This window comes from Brachypodium distachyon, chromosome 5 (genome assembly GCF_000005505.3).
Source record: "Brachypodium distachyon strain Bd21 chromosome 5, Brachypodium_distachyon_v3.0, whole genome shotgun sequence".
In the NCBI taxonomy this organism is placed as follows: Eukaryota; Viridiplantae; Streptophyta; class Magnoliopsida; order Poales; family Poaceae; genus Brachypodium; species Brachypodium distachyon.
The window spans coordinates 6,005,956-6,022,554 of record NC_016135.3 but is presented as its reverse complement, the minus strand read 5'-3'; positions in this window follow the sequence as shown (position 1 = coordinate 6,022,554).

Sequence of the window (16,599 nt, the reverse complement as noted above, 5' to 3'; positions counted from 1 at the left end):
CGGTCAAACTCCCTAGCCACGAAATAGGATCCGTCTTCGAATCTCTGGCATTGACGAGGGTTCTTTATGGGAATGTCAGGCCTATTGTCCTCCCAAACTCCAGTTATGTCCGACACATAGTGCATCTCATCTTGAGTGACATTGGAGGACTCCTTGATGGTCTTGCCGCCGTGTCCCCTCTTTTTATGACTCCTCTTATTGTCCCATGCCTTCTGCTCCTCTGCCTTGTACTTGTCATCAATGTTGCGGCCACCCATGGACTCAGCGGCACCCAAGAGAGAGAAGGTAGGAGGGACGCTTCCAGCCGGTGCCGACCCTGTGGTCTGGCTATCTTTGAGCCGTGGAGGCATCGACATTGCCCGCTTTTCATCTCCGCCGGCATGGACAGGAGGAAGTATCCTAGGGGAAAGGCCGAGCGGCGATTGAGAAGTACCTTTGTGGGCGGAGGGAGATGGAGTCATAGAGGGTCATCGCTGGTTGTAGAGAGATACCAAGCTCCTAGGCCACATAATGCGGTAGTTTGGACAACCGCCTAGGATATCCACGCCTTCCTCCGGAGGTAGCGGGATAGCATAATCACGATGCTCCTCGACGACGGAGTCCACCATCACACTCACTTGTGCGTCGTTCATAAGAATGCCGTGCACCAGTGGTGGTGATTGCCTGGGCATCAGGTGGCCAATGGCGCCTACAGGCTTCCCAGGCTTGTCTACGTGGATACGACACTTCGTCGGTGCCTGCGCATAACAAGAAGAAGGCATATGTGTGTAAGATCTTTATTCATGAAGGTAAGGAGTGAAAAAAAGTTTGAAAAGTATGCTTACAAGGATGTTGTCGCTCGGACCCGGATCGTTATCCCGGATGCCCTCGCTTGGGTCCGATTGGCTAGCGGGGCTGTTGTCCATGCTAGGAGCCAGGCTGTAACCTGGGTTGTAGGTGTCTTCGTCGTCCATACGTGTGTCAGCGGCGGTGCTGCTCTTCAGCGGGGTGCTCTTTCGCGGGCGAAGAGGAGAAAGAGGAGGAAGGAGGTTCCTCAAACCTTCCACTCCTCCCCCGAGTATGGCGTCAAGGGCGGGGTGGTCTTTGGCCAACGCCGACACCAAATGATGGACGGCTTGGACTGCATATTCTCGTGACACCTCTTGAGATGCCTGCTCTCGTGCCTCCGCCTTAGCTTGTTCTATTATTTCAGCAGAAGTGGAGAGCTTTTTCTGGACCCTGCTTCACTTCGGAGCAGGCGGAAAATAATCATCCCTGCAGGCCCCTTCGCCTTCCCCTAGAACACGGCCCGTGTGCTCCGCCTTTTGCAAGCAGGCGGTCACAGCCGACTCCCACCTCTTGCTCTGCACGGAGTTGTCGGATGTTTCTGACCTCTTGCTCTCCTCCCATTTGTGGGCATTTTCATGTTATCATATAAGATAGGGCATGAGTCTATATGGATCAGGAGTGTCCTAATTAACGCCGAAAACAAATTAATGCACGTGAACTCTTACCGTAAAATTTTTAACAGGCGGCTGCATTGGCTCAATGCCCGCCCCCTCCTCTGGTGTCATGTGCTGACGTGCATATTCTCTAGCATGTTGGTCCTCCGGCATGTCATGCACTGGAGGCACCCTGCCTGCCGCCTTGAGAATTCGGTCCTGCTTGCGCTAGACCTTCTTCTTCCCCTCTTTCCCTGCACTCCCTAGCCTGTGGTTCAAGGGCTTCCTCGCGCGCAACGCCCTCATACGTTCACTCTTCGTAATGAAGGCAGGGTCAGACGATTCCTTCTTGAATTTGTCCCATTCGGCCTCATCAGTTATCGACGGCCATTTCTTCTTGATGATCTCATACGGTTTGTCCATCCACTTTCTAGCGGTGGTTTTCCAATTAGCAAGTCCATTGCGCACTGCTATGTTGACGAACGCTAGGAATCGCTCGCGCCACTCGTCAGTGACTTGGAACCTCCTTGCAACATCTGCGATGCACGTGTTTATAACGACTTCGGAGATGTCACTCCACTCGCCGGTGATCTTGCAATATTTACATGCAAAGGCTCCACAGGTCGTTGCGAAGGCCTTTTGTGCCCTCTCAGGCGACTCAGGGCGGCCTCTCTCAGAGTGCCGGGTGACCACGTCACAGAACTCCTTCAAGTTGTGGCTCCCCCTCGGCATCTTCTTCCTTGGCTTCTTAGCGGCAGTTTTAGTTGGTTGTGGGTTACTCTCTTCCACCCGTCGCTCGTTGTCGCGCTCTTCTGAACGAGAGCTACTTGAGCCAAAGCTGGCAATTTGCTCTCCCGATGAAGACTCTTCATCAACACGATCTACCTCCTCCCGATCAAGAACTAATTTCTGGCTACTCTTTCCTATTTCGTACCTATGCCATCAAAACCATCAAAATATATCGGCCAAAAATTTTGGCATGACCTATGCTAAAAAACTAGCAAATTTTCTCTACTAGGAGCTCGAAACCTGCATAAAAAACCCACCCGCATATGTACCCCCTCGGCACGATGGCCGGCCCCTTCTCCAATGACCCGACATGATGGTCGGGCCCGCAATTCATTACTAAATTCTCCAAAATAGCATATAAAACAACATGTATATATGACAGCATCTAATAATCTAATAATGAACACTTCACATTGCTAAAAAAAATCAGTTAATCAGCAGCAGCATGTTCTTTTATGAAATTGTCTGACCCTAAATTAAGTTAAGGAGCAGCAGCAGCAGTATTCAGCAACCCTAATCCTAACAGCAACATTGTCTTATTCAGTTAGCTCTTGTTAAATTAACAGCATATTAATTTGCTAACCCTAAAGTACTCTAACACTAACACTAACCCTAACAACAGCAACTAATTTGACACACTCAACAATGCTACAATATGCTAAATTAACAGCATATTAATTTGCTAGTCCTAACAACAGCAACTAATTTGCTAACCCTAATCCTAACAACAACAACTAATTTGCTAATTCTAAATCCTAACCCTAAATCAGAGGAGAGGGAGGGAGGCAGAGGAGAAGGAGAGGAGAAGGAGGCAGAGGCGCGCACCTGTGGTTGAGGGAGACGGCGGGCGGCGCTCGGGGAGGAGGGAGACGGCGGCGCGGGGTGGCGGCGCCCGGGAAAGGACGATGACGCGAGGTGCTGGGCGGCGGGCTCGGGCTCAGGGTCGACGGCGGCGGGGTGGCGGCTCTCGGGGAGGAGGGAGACGCCGCTCGGGCTCGGGGTCGACGGCACAGAGGAGAAGGACGGCAGGCGTGGGGTCGACGGCGCGGACGAGGCGACGCAGGGTGGCGGTCGGAGGGCGTCAGGTCAGGGGCGTCGGGCTCGGGGCAGCGGAGGAGGTTGACGGCACGGAGGAGGTTGACGGCGGCGGCGGCGCGGAGATCCGGCAGGGCTTCGCCCGGGGGAGGAGGAGCGCCCACTGCCGGTCTGCTAGGAAAGCGACGCACAGGCGAGTAGAGTAACGGGATAGGGTTTCGGCCGCTCCTTTTATATGCCGAAGCACATCAGTGGCAGTCACACAACCGCGCGACCGTTACTAATGATCACCTACACATCAGTAATGGGCGGGCGGCTCAGCAACCGTTACTGATGTGCTTACATCAGTAACGGGCGACAGAGCGACCGACCGTTATTGATGTTCTCCTACACATTAGTAACAATCGCATAGTAGTTGACCGTTACTGATGTGCTACTATGCTTGTTGGGGCAGTTGTATTTCTTTAGTATTTGTGCTACATTAAATTCAAAAAATTCATCACATGCATACAAATTTAACACATAATTTCACTTAGTACAAAGTTTGCATTAAGATTCAGTACGAGTACATTTTACAATGTGACTACTAGTGCTTCTCCTTCCTTCGGTAAGTCATAACTTGACTCCTCGCAGAATTGCTTCTAAGGTAGGGTTTTTGTGGTATTTTCTCGCTCTCGCTCCCATCACTTTTTCTTTTCCCTCTCCTTTTCCTCGTTACTATCGTGCGTTCCGCTTTTTTGTCATCTGCGGCGGTCGTCGGATCATGAAAACCTTCGTACTCTTCTTGTGAAGTAACTCCGTCCACTCCAACAATGCTTCTTTTCCCTCTTCTTACTACGACGCGGCCTTTATTTGCCGGGTCGTCTATGTAGAATACCTGCTTGCATTGTTTAGCAAAGGCCCATGGTTTCTCTTTTGCCGGGATTTTTCTCACGTCAACTTGTTCACGAGGGATCTCAGGAGGTAGCACCATCGTCGTGAACACGTGACTTTCTTCTTTGTCACCTTTGGTCCATCTTACACGGAACATTGGGATCTTTGTGATCGAATACTCCAATTCCCAGATCTCCTCGATAACGCCGAAGAACGCTTTGGTTTTGCTGTTGTCCTCGGTCGCGGTCTTAGAAGTCATGACTACACCCTATTTTGATACGTGCTTTTACGGTCCTGAGACGCAGTGTAGAAGTTATAGCCGTTGATCGCATATGATTGCCAAGTAGAGACGTGACAAACATGCAACCGTCTCTTCTGATACATTGGTCGTCTCCCTGCCGTACCAAAAATTCTTCAACCACGCTGCGAATGTTTTATTGTGCTCCCAGTGGATCCAGACTTCTCCTCTTTTAGGGTTTTCATTTCACAGTTGTTCCATGTGCAGGGCCATACATGTTATGCAGGAACGAAGGCCCTAGGGACAAGATCTCATCGCATATGTGGATCATTAGATGGACCATGATATCGAAGAATGATGAAGGGAAGAACATCTCGAGCTCGCACAGAATCTGTATCATACTATCCTTCAGTATCTAGCATCGTCTAACGGTAATTGACTTCTGCGATATGCTGTCAAAGAAGTCAGAAAGCTTCATGATTGTCTCCCTTACGTGCGCCTCCATGATACCTCTGAATGCGACTGGAAGTAACCGAGTTAGTATGACATGGTTGTCGTGAGACTTCATGCCAGATAGCTTGTGACTCTTCATGTCAACTAGATGCTTGATGCTCGACGAGTAGTTCGATGGGTCTTTAATGCCCTGCAGGCACTGGCACATCCTATGCAACTCGTCTTTGTATAGGTTGTGACATGCAAGACGACACCGCGTGGTCACCGTCGCGAAACCATTCTTGTCGGATGTCGACACTTGATCTTTGCCCCACAACTCTTTTCTGATAGACATGAGTTCCAGGTCCTTCCGTGAATTGGGTCCATCTTTCGTCTTCTCTGGAATGTTCATCAGCAACCCCAGCACGATGTCGCATCATTTTTCTCCACGTGCATGACATATATGCTGTGGTGGCATTCTAAATATGCCCAGTACTCCAGGTCCCAAAATACGGACCTCCTTTTCCACACGGCGCCTTCAGGTTCCTTATATTTCTTCGCAGCAATCTTTTCAGGGACAACCTCAAGATCGTTTACAATTTTGAGGATTTGCATACCAGACTTCTCCTCCGGCGCTGTCCCGTGCTCCGTCTTCCCATTGAACCTTTCCTTGTACTCCCCCCCAAGGGTCTTTAGCATCCAACCACTTTCGGATGAAGCGGGCAACTTCTCCGATGTCGTGTTTTTCCCGCACTTTGTACAGGCCTTGTAGCCATGTGTCATCTGGCATGAAGTATTTTCATTCGCGGGGTAGTCATGCACGCAGGTCAGAAGCGCTGCTCTCATCATGAAGTACTCCCTCCTGTTTGCATCCCGAACCACTCTGCCAGGGTTCCAAAGCTGCTTCAGCTCATCATTGACTAGCTGCAGATACACATTTAGGTCAGCTCCCGGCTGCTTTGGACCATGTATGAGCATGCACATGTGGATGTCCTTTCTCTTCATGATTAACCATGGAGGAAGGTTGTAGACAAACAAGATTACTGGCCACGTGCTGTGCTTGTTGTTCATGTTTCCGAAAGGATTTATCCCGTCAGTGCTGAGACCGAGCCTCAGGTTTCTGGGCTCTGCCCCGAAATCAGGAAATGCCGTGTCGAAGTTCCTCCACTGAGTCCCATCGGCAGGGTGTCTTAGGACCCCAACTTCCTCCACACGGTAGTGCCCGTCATGATCGAATGCAGCCTGTGCCGGATCGTGATAGACGAGATACCTCGTGTCCTTAATGTTCTGCATCCAACGCTCAACTCGGCCACCTGCCGTAAGATACCAGACAGTCTTTGTCGGCCTGCCTTTCATCACTTCTTCCCCATCGTTTTCGCCAGCTCTGGCGTTTTTCATCTTGTATCTCGATGCACCGCATTGAAGGGGCGCGTAGAGATAAACAAAAAACTTTTCCTACGCGAACTCCCAAGATCTAGCCGAGGTAGAAGGCCACGTGGATTACCACTAGACACGCAGTTGCGGATTATCGATGCGGCGCCTTGATGCAGTGCAGTCCCTCGATCCGATCCAGCCGATCCCATCCCGCGATCGTCGAAGTGCTGAACGTACAACACCTCTGCCGTTATCCACACGTGCGAGGAGGAGCTCCGACGGCGGACTGCTAAGTCCGGTGCGACGGTTGGACTGAATGGGGTTAGGGTTCTCAACGCATGAGAGTGGAAAAACCGTGCCCCTTAGGCATCCCACGCCCCTGCTTATATACCGAGTGGAAGTGGGCTCCAGCACTTGTGGCCCATCCACTCTGCGAGTCCAACTCGCATTGTCAGCCCAATTCCAGTTCGGGTCCAACCCGACCAAATACTTGCTCCCGCTCTTAAGTGTGTGACCCCGCAGGCTCATGGCGACTTGGAAACGATTGGAGTCCGACTCTCAATCGATCAATCGGTAGCGGCTCCTAGCAGAACGTGCCGACTCCCAAGTACCATCGAGTCATGACGACGTACCTTCCAATGTGACATACGTCTTAGTCCCTTTTGCCTCACGATATACCTTGTCAAACTATAGGCGATTAATCGTCATCCCTTTAATAGTTCAACTCTCTTCTCGATCTGTGATATACGATTCATCCGACTAACTCTTAGTCGATCGACCCGGTTAACAGTTAACCAAGTCGCGCATGGCCATGCTTCCCGAATCATATCACTCGAGAGGGCCCAGAGAATATCTCTCCAGTCGGAGGGGCAAAATCCCATCTTGGTTATCCACATCACACAGCTTGATTCTCAGTCAACCCGAACTCTGCCTTTATAACTGTCCTGTTACGGAACAACGTTTGACAAAACCTAAGTTGGTGATCCACAACTCGGATTGTGCGATAACCTCAGGTCTAAGGATTACATTGATTGAGACATGCAAATGACGACCTACTCGTTGCATCTCAATATGGGTCAGTCCGACTCGCTAAACTTTTTAGCCGAGTCCGTGTAAGCTGGAATGACATCACCATGCCCATGACAAGTGGAACCGAGTCATCAGCCAACTTTCACATTAGTTTAGGTTATGTGTCCAGCAGAACCTCAATGACTAAGGACAATTTAGTATGAACAACATGAATACATAGTTCCACAATCAAATCACATATTCAATGATACATATCAGATGTTTAAACAAGGACAACTTAATAATATTTATAAATACATTGAGAATTACATCATACATGATTGCCTCTAGGGCATATTTCCAACACGCATATGTGGCAGCTCTCATGGTTCTTGTACTCTCCAATGTATACCATACAGTCGTTTGGACATGAATGATGTTTCAGGAAATTAATCCAAGCGGGCATGTAATCTTTTTCGCCTCGTATGTGCTCTTGGGCAACTTGTTTGGCTGTGGAAAAAACGAAGCAAGGTAACTCAACAAGTCCGTGAAGCCCTTGTTTGACCAGCATGATGCTGCCTTCAGTTTCAAAAGTTCGAGCGTCACTTCGAGCACGTTGTTTTCTTCGCCAGCTCCACCATCTTCGGGGTCCACCATCTTCGGTGTGTTTGCGTCCTCCAACAATTTTTTGAACTGAGCAGACTCTGCCTCATCTTCGGGGTCCTCCAGCTGGTCCCGTAGGTACGGGTTATCTAGCATTTCGGCAATCCTTCCATGTGGAGCTCCTTCACCTTCCACATTAGCCTCCTCACCGACCCTTATTTCTTCCTCGGAATCATTCGCCAGATCATACCACGGGACATCATCATCTTCGCTACCGCTACCGACATCAACCGCATCCTCCCCATGACAAGTCCAGCGAGAATAACCTTCCACAAAACCCGATGCCAGCACGTGCATCTGAACATCTTCAGGCTTCATCATGCATGTGTTTCCACATTTGCGACATGAACAACGCATTGATTCTTTCCTTGGCGTACATCCAAGAACGGTCCTTCGATATACAACACAATACACAAGAAAACAAACAAAGCAAAATAGTTAGCCTAATCATTGACAAGGGGATTAAGGTGTTAATTAACCGGGGCTAACTAAAAATTTGAAATTAGAGACATTCGGAGAGAAATTGGAGGCCGGCGAGAAAGATTGGGAGGGAGAGAGAGCTCGAGAGGGAGAGGGAAGCTCCGGGCGACGAGGAGGAGACCGCATTTTGGCCGGCGACCGGAGCTCAAATATTTGAAATTGGGAAACTTCGGAGAGAAATTGGAGGCCGGCGAGGCAGATCGGGAGGGAGAGAGAGCTCGCAAGGGAGAGGGAAGCTTCGGCCTCGAAGATCGGAGCTCGCCGGAGACGACGGCCGCCGGCCATGGAGACGACGGCCGCCGGCGCGGGGGGGAGAGGGGAGGAAGGGAGAGGGAGGAGACGCTACCTGGGGGCTCGCCGGTGGCCATGGCGCGTTCGAGCAGGGCTTCGCCATCGCCGGAGAAGAAGGGGCCGCAGCTAGTCCGTTACGACGCGCGGCACGACCAGCTGCGGCTCTGTTCTTCGTATTTAAACTGCGACACTCATCAGTGGCGGTCAGGAATTGGGCGACCGTTACTGATAATAGGGTGTACATCAGTAACGGTCGCGTTAGTTCATCAGTGGCGGTCGTCTCTTAACCGACCGCCACTGATGTATCTCGCGAGGTATGATGGTTCATCAGTGGCGGTCGCCTCGCGTGACCGCCACTGATGTATGGCTGGGCGGGGACGGGTAGACCCCGCTCTGTTCATCAGTAACGGTCGCGGCCGCGACCAGCGCTGATGTTGTTCATCAGTAACGGTCGCGCCGTACCCGTTACGGATGTGCCGTTGCATATAGACCGTTTTCGTAGTAGTGAGTGTTAATATATTGCCAAAAAGGGGTGCAAATATTCTTGTATCACTCTTACGTGACAATCTAGCTAGAGTAGATGTGGTCCAAAACAAGTTTATCTTTTTTTGTCAATTAATGTTATTGCTTACGATACCTTTTCGAAAAAGATAGATCTTGCTTTGATGGCTTCACTAATATTGTATTTGATTCATAATAAGTGTCTCGGATTTAGTAAAACTTTAGTACAAAGTTGTTAAATCAACGACACTTATTATGCATAAAATATTTTGTTCAAATGACATTTATAGCGCACATAGTAGACATCGAAACTAATGTGATTATGGATCAGCTCGAAAAAATTATTATACTCCCTCCGTTTCATATTAAATGACTCAAATTTGTCTAAAAATGGACGTATCTATATACTACAATACGTCTATATACACGTAATATTTCGGCACTTAATATGAGAGGAGGGAGTATGCGGTATGTTGTATGTTGTGATGCCACAAAAAATTAAGATTATGAAATGTTATTTTTGCTGATTTAGCACATGAACATGTATATGTTATCAATCTCCATTTAGGGATAAGTCAAATTTACTTTTCATAATCACTCAGAGAGTTAACAAGAACATATCTCTTAATTAGTTATCTTTATTTTATTCTCAAATTCATGATGGCATCTTTATTAATCGATCAGTACGCACATATACATCAGACAACAAATTTCAAATATATAATAATGCATGCACATACTTCTCATTGGATAGTTTTGGAAAAGAAGAAGTCTTTGGACGAAGCAAAAGTATCAACTGTACTTGTTTTTGTAGCAAAAGTACACCAGCATGTTTTGACATGTAAATTAATTAAGAACATGATGACTTGATAACCCCTCAACATATTAATCAAACATGCCAGTAATCCTACCGAAAGGAATCCATCTCTCCTATTTTGCTTTTGGACAGAAAATAATAGAACAGGAATCTCTTTTGGATTACATCGGTCAGTCTCTATTCGGAGCCAATCCCTTTCACAACGTAGGTCATGTCCGACGAGCCGTCCAATTTGTCAATCATTAGCAGCACAATCGCGAAATAGCTCCCACGGCGACGGCGCGATGTCCTCGCGTCTCATCAACGGTCGATCAATAAAACACAATTAATTAACTTGTCATCTCAAGATAAACTTAACACACATATAATGATGTCAAGGGTGAGTTGTTATTAATAAGAATAGAATTACATTAGGTGAACTGTTGGGATCAACTTATGTTACTCCTTTTTGTGTCCTGGTTGATGTGGTGGTTAACCGGTTAATATACTTGTTAGTGCTACTTATTTAACAATTGCTGACAGCACCGACCTTGCATCGTTAGGTCATGCATGCATATATAGCTTACCTCTTTTGACGCTGCGCAAGTGTCTTACACTTGCTCCGCAGCCACCTTTTGGTCATGAATTGGATAGGAAAAAATATATATTGTTGAAGAATCTAGGTATCGTTGTTTACTAAGTATCCAACGATATGTTGTTAGGTGTCATGAGGCAATTAGAATTAATTTAATCGGTGTAGGGGGATGATATATGCATGATATTGGGATTAATTAATGAGTGTCCTTTGCTCTCCAAAAGATTCCCATGCAGATAAGCAGTATAGGTTTGGATGGAGCAGATATATATGTGGGTCCATGAAAAAATTAAGGATGATGACCAAGTTGGGAGTTTTTGAGATGATGAACCGACTCGCCCGCCCCGGCTTTAGGCGCGCGGCGTTCTTTGTGAACAAATCCATTCGACCAACAACCCCAAATCTAGCGTACCATGACGATGTGACTGCCGATGTTGAATTTCAAGCTTACCGACAAATACGTGCTAGCTACTCGAGAAAACTGCAGCATCTATCGCCTGATGCCTAGCAAATTAATTAATTAGGTTGCTTTGTTGGGAAAATCTTAACTATATACGCACGACATGTTAGATAACTAATTCTGACAAATTTTCTTCTAACTTATTAAATACCATCAATTAATCATTTTATCGAAGGATGGAAATTAATTTAACCCAGTATTAAATTTAAGGCCGGTTCACTTTCATGTATTGTGGAAAAAAGAACGCTGTTACGAACTGTCGGGTGCGTCAAGTTGGCGACAATTAAGTCAACACGTACGTACGTATAATTGAGCACGATGGCACTTTGTAGCTCGAGTAGTTTTGCTAATGCTCTAGCGCCTAGACGTACGTAGCAGGTTAATTGTGCTCAGCTAGCTGGCCAGTAGCCACCCGACACACATGTATGGGCACATGCAATGCAACACGCTTTATTTATACGTACGTGGCGTACGTTGATTCATGCATGTACACATCACGCAATAAGAACATATGTAAACCCGGCCTACCGATTATAAGCCGCTATCATATCCCATTAGCGGCGCCTGCCTCAAACTGTACGGGCTATACCAAGCTAGAAATAGAAACCTCTTGGCCGGTGCCACTTTTTCCTTCTCTCCCTTTATTGACCTTGCAAAATATTACTACTAGTCGTAGTAGTTGCTTTCATGATCAGTTGAAGGGATCACGTAGCCGAGCAAATTAAGCGCCTAGGCTGCTGCTGGCTGAAGGGATACGTTACGTGATCTCCTCTCCTTTAATTGCGATGCGTAGGCCCCTCCAGCACTTACTTAACCCATGCGTCCGGCCGTCGTAATTTGATTTGATTTGATTAATTAACCTTGGTCTAGTGCAAGAACGGCGGAAAAGGTGATGATGGATTTGCAATTGTGTACCCACTATCTTTGGTATGCTTCCGATCCAGGCGCTCTTTAGTGGTCGGGGATGTCCATTTTGGGCCGGAGTAGTGGGTGGATCGGCGCGCGTGGCGGCGGTGGAGCTCAAAATTAAGGTCCAGGCCTGTCAGTTTTAGCTGGAATAAACAAAGAGCTGAGAGTATGGGCAATTGGGCATCTTTTGGGGTAGTTCGGTTTAAAAAGTGAGTCCAGTTGAGCCAGGACTGCCTAGCTAGCTCGTTTTTAACTCAAAAGAGTCCCAATTTAGACATGACGCAACGTTTAACAGATTTAAAAAATCAACTTAAAAGATAATTTTGTACTTTACAACACTAGTAGAATGGTCGGTTTTTATTTTATTTTATTTTATTTTATTTTTATTTATTTTGGGGGGGGGGGGGGGGTGTTCTGTGGTTTTCTCTACTTTTAAGCCATTCTTTCTAATACAAGAGATATATAAATTATGACTGTAGTGAAGATTCCTTTTTGGAGGAAAATTTATCAGTGGTAAGAAATTTAGAGGACAATCAACACTTATATGGAAAAGAGAAAATGAGATACATATGCTACCACCAATTAGCCCAATGGTCTGTTTTTTATTTTTTGTGACCAAGGAGGCTTATTCATTAAGTAAAGATGCATGGTACGACTGACTCTGAAGAAATACGAATGGGGAAAATAACATACAAAGACACCTGGAAACCTCGAGAGTTACACCAAAGTCTTCTAAAGTCATCGTTTGAAGCTTCACAGTTTGCATCTCGAGGATCCATGTGTCCAAGAAAAAGAATCTACATCATGCTAAACCTACACAAGTTGCAGTACTGAACTAACCTCATAGTTTCTGTAAAGCTGTATGAGCATCCTAAACTAAATTAGGATTTTTCTTTTCTAGGTCGAATAAGAAATAGTTATTTCTCAATCAAGTTACACTCAATTTTCTAAAACATGCAACTATTCAGTTTTTAGATAATCAATTATGAAGAAAGATTGTCCACGTAGAAATAAGAATTTTCCGGTCAACTCAGAAATAGACACTTCCAAATCAATTTTCTAAGCATGCGCATCTTCTTTGTGACTGTAGAAGTAAATTTAAGATTGATACTTTCTAAGAAAACAATCAGAATTCCTTTCAAAAGGAAAAAAAATCAATCATAAACATGTTTAGAAGCATGGATAAGAAATTTTAGATAGCTGCACTTCTATCTTCACCATGTACATAATTTAATTTAATTTAATATATGTCTTAATTTTTCCCTCAAAAAAATCATAAAAAAGTTTAGAGGGCAAACAAACAATCCATAGAACATGTTTTTTTAATGGAAACCATGAACTACTATTTCTTATTTATTTGGATAAACTAGTAGAAGGGCACGCGCAAGGCACGTACGACTATAGGAATTTCTTTGTTCACCGTAATGGCATGATGAAGTGTGTCTGAGGGCCTAGTGATGCTCTAAAACAAAATACATGTGACCAGTTTTATCATCATAAGTTTTCTAATGACTATTAAAATATATGTAATCAACTTCTTTAGTCTCTTCCTAGGATCCTCCATTTTTTTAGGTCTTTCTTGTACAGCACAGCTCTAGTATATATCTGAACTCACGCACAAACACATTCACACACCCTGTCTCTAGTGCGCAAGACAGATTTACAACCTACTACACACATACTAGATTCTCAGGGAATAAATTTCCAGTGAGATGCGCAAAAATCGCCCCAACCGGGGATCGATCCTGGGCGGCAGAGCAAGGCATCCGAGCCAAGCTCTCGGATTCTCTTTTTTTTTTACGTAAGAGGGATGGTTTTCTTCGTGGGATTCAGATCACTGACATTGGGTTTTTTTTTTAGCAATGATTTTTGACTTTATTGATTCAAGTGACAAAGTACAAAAGGATACACGAACGAACACAAATAACAAAGATACTAAACAAAACTAAAAGCTTCGTGGGATTGAGATTACTGACATTGGTTTGTTATGCTTGTACATAGGTATAGCAGGAATTGTTTCCTTAGGATGCAACCCATCAACGCAGTCTAGACTGCCAAGAATGCCCAGGTGGCGCTGGCTGAGGCCTCGAGGGCCTTATAGGTGCAGTGCCATGAACACCAACCTGGGCCATGGCCAAGTATTCTCCAAATGAAACTGCTTTTTATCATGGTATATGACCCATTTAGATCTCAACTTCGATGACCCATGTTGTTTGGGCTTTCCGGTTTCCCTTTCCTTGATCGGTAGGGCACGGTTCCAAATCAACCTAGCAGCTTAACGGAATTGCTCTCTCGAAGAAAAAAGCAGCTTAGTACCTGTTTGGTACCACAGCTTTGTGGGTGTTTTCTAGTGTATTATTCACTCTAAATTGAAAAACACAAGTTAAATGGTTGTTTGGTAGGAAGAGTTTGGGGGGTTATTTTTAGTTTCCCAACAAAACACTTCATTTTTTATCAAATTAAAACATTTTTCAAACTAGTGTTTCTTAGAAAACACTTGTGTTTTGGGTTTTTGAGTGTCTTCGATGAACACCCAAAACCCTCAAATTCCAAAACACTGGTTACTAAAAAATATACTAATACCAAACAAGACCTTAAGACAATTGGAATGAGATTACGGCTGTAGGTGGCGCTGCCGGATGACTGTAGAAGGATATGAGTATAACTGTATAAGCCATACTCATATCTACATGTGCATATGGATAACGACTACGCAGCTGCAATTTCTCATTCAGAAATATTTTCATTCGTCGGCTACAAAAAAAAAATACATGCGAGCCCTTGAATAGGCAAGGAATCAAGGATGGCACAGCACAATCCTTCAGAGCTGCATGCAATAATTTTTGTAAAAAGTTTTTTTTTAGAACAGGGTAGCTAATTAATTAAGATAACGGTTTTGCTATTTCTTAGGCGAGAAATAACTATTTTTTAGTCGATGATAACAAATTTTTGATTCAATTATTGAGGTTCGTGTAAGATTAATGTAACTCCGATGAATAAAAAAATCCTCATTGGATGGCTACGATTGTTGACTAAGAAATAACTATTTTTTAGACGACTGAAAAATAGACACTTCCTTAAGATAAAGCTTATTACAATCGGAAGCAACACATGACTCGACACTAACAGGCACATAATTAAAACAGAGTTCACTGGACCATAAAACCAAACATGATCGAGCAGCAAGCTCATGAGTCATGAGATATTTTTTTTCTTTTTTTGAGATGAGAGTCATGAGCTACTAAGTTGCTACCCTGATAGATCTTCAGAATTTTCTGAACATGGAAGTTGGCGCAGAAGCGCCGTCATAGTGTGGAGTTCGCTTGGGCTGGCTTGGCAGCTCGACCGTATCTGCCTGGTTTTTCCTTTTTTTGAGCGAAATCTGCCTGGTAAGCAGATGGGCTAGGGAGAGTGATGATGGCTTCAGTGCTGGGCTTCAGCCCGAGATGAAGGTTGAGAGATAATAGGGAGGTGCCTAGGCCAGGCCCAGGTGGAAAATAGAAGCTGGGCTGCGGCTTAGGGAACAGGAAAAGGGTTTTCTCAGAAAGAAGTCCCTATTCCTCTCAAAAAAGAAAAAAGTTCATATTTCTCCTCATATGTATCTCTGCCGACGCATGACCCTCTGAAGTTAAAAACCGTTTATTTTTAATCCTAAATTCACAAAAAGCCGGATAAATCGTCCCATTAGGTGGTTTTCAGGATGATGTTGCCAATTTAGGGCGGGCGGTTTTGTGCTGATTAGGATTTTTTATCACGTTTTTGACCCTCTGATGCGGCACTTCTCCCTCTTTGACCAAATTTCCCTTTCCTGTAACCGTATACCAACATTTTCGGAGCTCCATGAGCATCCGCCGCCGCCGGTGCTCTGGCCCCTGCAGATCCTCTGGTCCGTTCCTTCCCTTGCCTTGCCTGGCCGCCTTGCCGGGTGTGCGAGGAGGGAGCCTTGCAGCTGGAGACGGTGCGGGCGTCGTAGCGTCTGCAGTGAAGAAGAACGAGCAGGAAAAGCGCGTCGTCGTGCTCGGCCCCCAGGTCTAGAGGCGCGGCTCTCTGTATCTCCCTCCCCCCTACTCCCTCCCTCCGGCCAGGCGCGCTGCGGCTCGGGGCAGGTGCAGCGGCATGCAGTAGGGCTCAGAGTAGGGGTGAGCGGCGGCGGTGGCGTGTAACAGGGCTCACAAGGGCGACGACGACTAGCAGCAGGGGCGAGCGTCGGCGGTGGCATGCAACTGGTATAGCATGGGCTAGCGACAGCGGCGTCGTGCAGCAGGGGCTTGGAGCGTGGCGGCGTGGGTCAATGCCCGCGGCGAGATTTTGTGCCGCGGCGCCGGGCATGACAGGGGCTAAGATGGCCACGTCATCGGTAAGAAAAGATAAACTCGCCTAATCACGCTCCAAACCGTTCTAAATGTGCCACGTCAACCCTGAAACCGCTAAGTGGTGTTATTTATCTGGTATTAAAAAGTTTTGGGTCAAAATTAAACGGTTTTGACTTCGGGGGTTATGTGTCCCTATAAATACATTTGAGGGTGAAATATGGACTTCTTTCTTTTTCTTATCTAAGGCTGATATATGTGAAAATAATAAATTATGTGTTCAGTAAAAACTTGAAAACTTTGGATCCTCTAATCACTTAAACGCAGGAGAAGGCGAGATTCTTCCGACCTCACAGTGTTAAGATGGCAACCGGAATCGAGCGGAACCGACAAATTCCCGACGACATCTACACTCGCAAATACT